Source organism: Lactuca saligna, chromosome 4 (genome assembly GCF_052625555.1).
Source record: "Lactuca saligna cultivar CGN05327 chromosome 4, ASM5262555v1, whole genome shotgun sequence".
Lineage (NCBI taxonomy): Eukaryota > Viridiplantae > Streptophyta > Magnoliopsida > Asterales > Asteraceae > Lactuca > Lactuca saligna.
Genome location: NC_136420.1, coordinates 125,254,336 through 125,260,133, shown reverse-complemented (window position 1 = coordinate 125,260,133; position 5,798 = coordinate 125,254,336). Strand labels below are relative to the sequence as shown.

At 30.1% G+C, this 5,798-nt stretch overlaps 3 long non-coding RNA genes across 4 annotated transcripts; all 3 read right to left on the bottom strand.

Annotated features, from left to right (window-relative positions):
• Positions 1 to 2,739: 2,739 nt before the first annotated feature.
• Positions 2,740 to 3,469, bottom strand: LOC145038798 (uncharacterized). Of its 2 annotated transcripts, XR_013679579.1 has the most exons (3): positions 3,380 to 3,469; positions 3,025 to 3,278; positions 2,740 to 2,934 (listed from the first exon to the last, which is right to left on the bottom strand). It is a non-coding gene; the product is annotated as an uncharacterized LOC145038798 (long non-coding RNA). The 2 variants fall into 2 exon arrangements; XR_013679578.1 differs by lacking the exon at positions 3,380 to 3,469 and having other exon boundaries at positions 3,025 to 3,362.
• A 57-nt stretch (positions 3,470 to 3,526) lies between these two features.
• On the bottom strand, positions 3,527 to 4,413 carry LOC145038796 (uncharacterized). Its single transcript, XR_013679576.1, has 4 exons — positions 4,175 to 4,413; positions 3,974 to 4,091; positions 3,758 to 3,831; positions 3,527 to 3,654 (listed from the first exon to the last, which is right to left on the bottom strand). It is a non-coding gene; the product is annotated as an uncharacterized LOC145038796 (long non-coding RNA).
• Positions 4,414 to 4,520: 107 nt separating this feature from the next.
• LOC145038797 (uncharacterized) lies at positions 4,521 to 5,539 on the bottom strand. Its single transcript, XR_013679577.1, has 3 exons — positions 5,155 to 5,539; positions 4,708 to 4,965; positions 4,521 to 4,623 (listed from the first exon to the last, which is right to left on the bottom strand). It is a non-coding gene; the product is annotated as an uncharacterized LOC145038797 (long non-coding RNA).
• Between the last annotated feature and the right edge of the window lie 259 nt (positions 5,540 to 5,798).

Here is a 5,798-nt window from a genome sequence, read left to right as displayed (position 1 = left end):
ACCTCTACAGCAGAAGTTCTTTTTCAAGCTCTTCTGGGGTGTTTAGTTTAATCATTCAACATTGTTGAGCCATTCTTGTGACTTGTTCTTATTGCTTTATTTACTGTTTAGAATATATCGATCCTACTAGAATATTTATTCCAACAAATTTAACTATGGAATCATCAATTCCATTCCATGTTCCAAAATCGCCGTTATGGCCAAATATTCAATAAATTTAACTAAGGATCATTCAAATATTTATATTTTTGCTTCCGAATCATTATAATAGCATCCATTCGTCGTTATGAATTTCATTTGCTCAACAAATATACCATAATACATAAAGTCCATTGATGTTATCACATTTTTCCCATAACCACCCAAAATACATGTTTATGTAACATTCTACCAACATGGATGTGTTTGAGAATTCCAGTTAGATTCATTGTCATCAAACATCATCTAGTTTATTGAATCTATTCCATAATAGTTTATAGATACAAAATCCACAAATTAAATTTTTAGGGTTCATGGAGATTTTTAACTAAATCATCAAATCCATCATTTGATTAAATTGAGATTATAACCATGAAAACCACTCAAGGGAGGTTAGAAAACCAAACCCTAATAATCAATTGACTCCAAAATCAATATTAGGGTTCAACCCGAATGATGAAGTTGAAAAATAGAGCTAGAGGAGAAGGAGTTATATGTTATTAGATTTTGATTGCTTCGCTTCTTGCTTCAATGCTTCAGAACTTGCTTGACTCAACTCAGATGTAATGCTTGACTCAGATGTAATAATGGAGGAAACCACCATTAGAGACGTTATCCACTTTCTCTCTATGTGATGGAGCCTTAGTAGAAGATGGAGGCATCTTATTTGCTTAACATTTTTTATATTTGATCCCTTTAGTTAATGCCTTATTGCATACTTTATCAATATTTCATTTATTTTCATATTTGTTTAATTCATCCATCAATTTTATTACTTTGGTAGTCCTCTTTATTAATTAAGTTAACCTTTTGGTTAAATCACATTGTCAACTTGACATTTTTGACAATTTAACATTAAAATGTTATTATCTGTGCTTCTAACTTTCTATACTTCACATCAACTAATGATATGATTATCTTTCATTTCTAACTTTATTTATTTACCTTATTAACTTAATAATCTAGTATTAAATTTAGGATGTTATGCATTTTAAGAGTATAAAAAATTATAACATCGTTCTAGTTTTTTGCATTAGTGTACTAGTATAATTTAATTCATTGCGAATATTAAGTAAAATATTGTTGTCAAAACTTTTATAATTTACGTATGATCTCCACATTCAATAAATTTCGTTTTCAAAAAACATTTTAATAAGGGTGTTGATGAGCTTAAACTCCTAACCCACAATAATCAAATAAGAAAAACTTGCCAAGAACAAAAGATTAGTTAACATATTAATAATTTAAATGTGGCGTAGGTCTTTCATGACAACGTTGCCGAATAAATGAATTTGTCTCATTTAAGTCGATTATAAACCGTATTACGAAAATAATAATCAAACAAGGATAGGTAATCTACCAAACAACCATAACATAACAAACACCTCCACCATAATTAAAATAACACTTCTTAAGTACATACTTTCGTTTATTGATAGAACCCATAACAAACACCTCCACCGTAATTATAATACTACCTTCGTTCCAAATTTATAGTTTATTTTTGAATTTTAAAGTTTTTTTTTTTTTCAACTTTGACCTTAAATATTTTTTGTATTTGATAGATAATAGTTGATGAAAAATATATAAATGGATTGTATTTTAAATGTGTTTTTCATTTTTATAAGTTTTATTAAGTAATATATAACACAAATAAAAATATTTAAGGTCAAAGTTGAAAAAAAATTCAAAAGTCAAAAGTGGACTATCAATTTAGGATGGAAGGAGTAACACTTATTAAGTTCATACTTTCGTTTACAATAATGTTTGTAAAAATATTATGTGCGTAATATTTTAACTTTTTATATTAAAATATTATCCTTTAAATTGTGTTAAAAATATTATTTTAGAATATTAAAATATTACAAATGTTCTATACTTGTATACATTATTAGAATATTTCATACGAAAATTATAATATTAAAGTCATAAAATATATCTGTCTCACATTAACACCCCCCCCCCCCCCCCCCCCCCCCCTCCACCCCTCTCTCTCTCTCTCTATATATATATATATATATATATATATATATATATATATATATATATATATATATATATATATATATATATATATATTTTAATGTTTTATTTTATTTTAAGCGGTTTACTTATTTTAATTGTTTTTGCTTTTTTTGGTTTTGACTTCCTTTTTAGTTTTAGAAACATTAGGTATTAGGTGAATTTCTTAAAATTTAAAGATCATTACTAATTATTAAATAACTTGAGAAAAATCACCGCTTTATAGGGTTGGACTTTAAAAAGATACATATCTACATATTATATCAAATGATATTATTTATATATAATAACACAATGACATTCTTGAGTGTAAAGGCTTACATGGTTATCTATATTACTTATCTTGTAAAGGTGAAAAGAGAAGAACATTGGTGCACTTCAAAAACATAATAGGGATCTCAGTGAAAAAGAAACGATGTAAGTTAATTATATGTGTATCTTCATTATACTAGAAAAATACAAAAAGTATAGAGTAGAAAATAAAAGCTACCAAATTTTCAAAAATAACCGTAATCAGTATGAATAGAATTGAAATTTTATTTATAAATTGAGAAACAAATCACAAAAACAATTTGAAAAAAAGTTGTACACGTTTAACTTTTAGGTGAAAGTACACATCATTTTAAAATGTAGTTTTGCTCCATTATGGTACCCAGGTTGGTAGAATCCTCCATCCTTTATACCTAGCGCCCTGCAAGTTTTTACTATTTTCACCTGAGGGGTGAAAAGGGGAAAGAAATCAGTATCATATGATGACCAACAATTGCAAATATCTTTTCATTCAATCAATAATGCTAAATGTACCTGATCATCAGAAGAAATATAACCTTTCAAGAGTACTGTTCTAGACCTCAATATATTGATTTTTGGCCCTTATACTTTGTGTTTATATTGATTTCTTTTTTCTCTGTTTGTTGAAAGTAGTGAAGGTTTTAGCTTTATAATCCCAGTTTTAACCTTCTTTGGACAGACGTGTAGTGGGAGCAAAGGTAGAAAACAAATGTCGGAAGGAGCTTTATATCTTGAGCCGCCAAGAAGCAAGCAGGCTTGGGAAACAACTTAACGAATGTCCACCAAGATTGAATTAAAACCACAAAAAAAAGCTAAATAGTACAAGTCCAGTGAAATTTTATAAAATTCATGCAACTGTTATATATACCTTTTAATCTAACAAACCGATGATCCAAAGTTTACGAAAATATTCAAGCTGTATAAAATATAATGGGAAAATTAACAAAAGAAATTCAAGGTCATAATCGCAGAATATTAAGTCTACAGCTAAAAAAATGGGGAGCATTTTCGGCATTTGCCCTTGAAAGAGGTGTTGAAAAATGGAACAATTAGAAAAACTTTTATAAGTGAAAAGAATTATTAGTATGGATGTTCAAGCAACATGTGTAGTGGCAGCCGCTTTGAAGTATCCTTTACAAGCATCTACATTACAATTTATAATAAAAATTTATATTATTAAACAAACAACTCCAAAGGGTAAAATAGTAAACTCCAATGGAGGGAGAGAGATAGAGTTAGGTGAAACCTGACTAATGAAGTCATTTGCAATTGTAGAAACCACCAGTTTTTTAAGGGAACTTCAAATTTACTTGCCTTATCCTGTAAAATTGAGTCCAACATATGTATCAAATATATGACATGCCAAACAGTTTTATATTGCATTTGGTGTGCAAAAGACGTAAATTCTCTCCCTCATCATTGAAAATAGACCTAGTGGAAAATTCGTAAATAACATGATTACCTTCTATATGTATCAGAGTGGTCTTCCGCTTCAAAGGGAGGAGCACCATACAGAAATTCATAGCACAAAATTCCAAGACTCCATATATCCACACTTGCATCATGGTCCACACTCTTCACTATATACAAACTTCAAACATAAATAAAGTAGACCTAGTGGAAAATTCGTAAATATCCCTAGAAAGCTTGTCATGTGTTTTACCCATTTCAGGCAGGAGATAATTTAAGGTGCCACACATGGTTCACATGCGACTGAATGTATGCACTGACCACCCAAAATTAGCAATTTTTTCTCATCTTGAAAAATATAACTTATACATGTAAAATTAATTATTCAAATCAAGAAAAAAAATGAAATTATGAAGAAAAAAATTGTATATTAGTCTATATTACCTATAAACCAATCAAGAGGTTTTATGAATAACATGCTTCCCTTGACAATATATGAGAGCCCATGCTAATGAGACAACATACTATTTAAATGTGAATAAAAATTGTTATAATGATAATAAAATAATAAAGTAAACATAGTTAATGACATCATCGTATACTTACAGTTGCAGAACGTCGTTCAGTGAAGCATTTGAATTTCTTGACCTCCTTGTAGAGTTCACCTTTTGCAGCATACTCTAAAATCAAGTAGACTCTTTGCTGTTGAAATTATTATCTATGTATTAGAATTGTAAAATTGCCATTGTTGATGGCATCAAGTTAAGGTCATATAAGTAAATGTACCTGATCATAGAAGTAACCATAGAGTATTAGGATATTAGGGTGTCTAAGATGCCTTTGTATTTCAACTTCACGTTGAAGCTAGTGCTCCGCTTGAGACTGTTTAAGTTGAGTATTGAAAAGCACTTTCAATGCCACAACATGATTACTCTCTTTTGAGAGCAAACATGGATTTTATTCAGCATATTAATAAAGAATGGAGATGATTGTATAGGTTAGAATGAGAGGAGGATCTTCTTGCATTTTCACCCCCTCAAACACCTAAACATCAAATTTACAAAGTATGATAAATAGGTGTACGATTGTTGTATGATAACATCAAAGCCCTATGACAAATTTGTAAGTCGATTGAATATGAAAACCGAGAAATCATGCTTTAGATTCTTAAAATCGAACCCAAATACAAATAAACATTCAATCAAAACCGTAATCATGGAAACTTTTAAAAACCTGAGATGGAGTTATCGGCATCTGGTTTGTGCACCATTTGAATCCAATAACTTTGTCACCGTCGGCGTAAGCAGCTACGTCGTACAATCTTCATCTTCATGGGAGACCAATGACTGAGCGGACACCCTCTGGAGTAGACCACACTGTTGACTAATTTTTTGAGTAACCGTGCGAATTGGAGGAAGTCATTGAGGTTGGAGAACGCAACTGTCACCATCGCCGACCAACGGAGGCAGACAAAAGTTGCATATAGGAGATTGAGTGAGAGGGAGAAGGGGACAACCGATGGAGAGAAAAATGATTAATAAAGATCAGTTAGAAGCCAATACCATTCTCCATGTAACCCAGGAAGAAATTGAAAGTAGTGGAAGCAAACGTATGTGATTAGGCATAAGAGGCGGCGAGGAGATGAATGGTGAATGAAATGTTGTAAAATAAGAAACTAAATAGATAGGACCATCACACGTAGCTGGCACCGACCTATGATCTCTCAATTAAGTAATATAAATTAAATTTAGAAACTACACAAAAGATAAAGAAAATAAAAAAATAGAAAATTTTCAGCTAGTCATAGAGAAGTACTAATGCATAAGGAGTTAAAAATTAGTATATTATATAATAATAGATTAATAGTTATATCATTT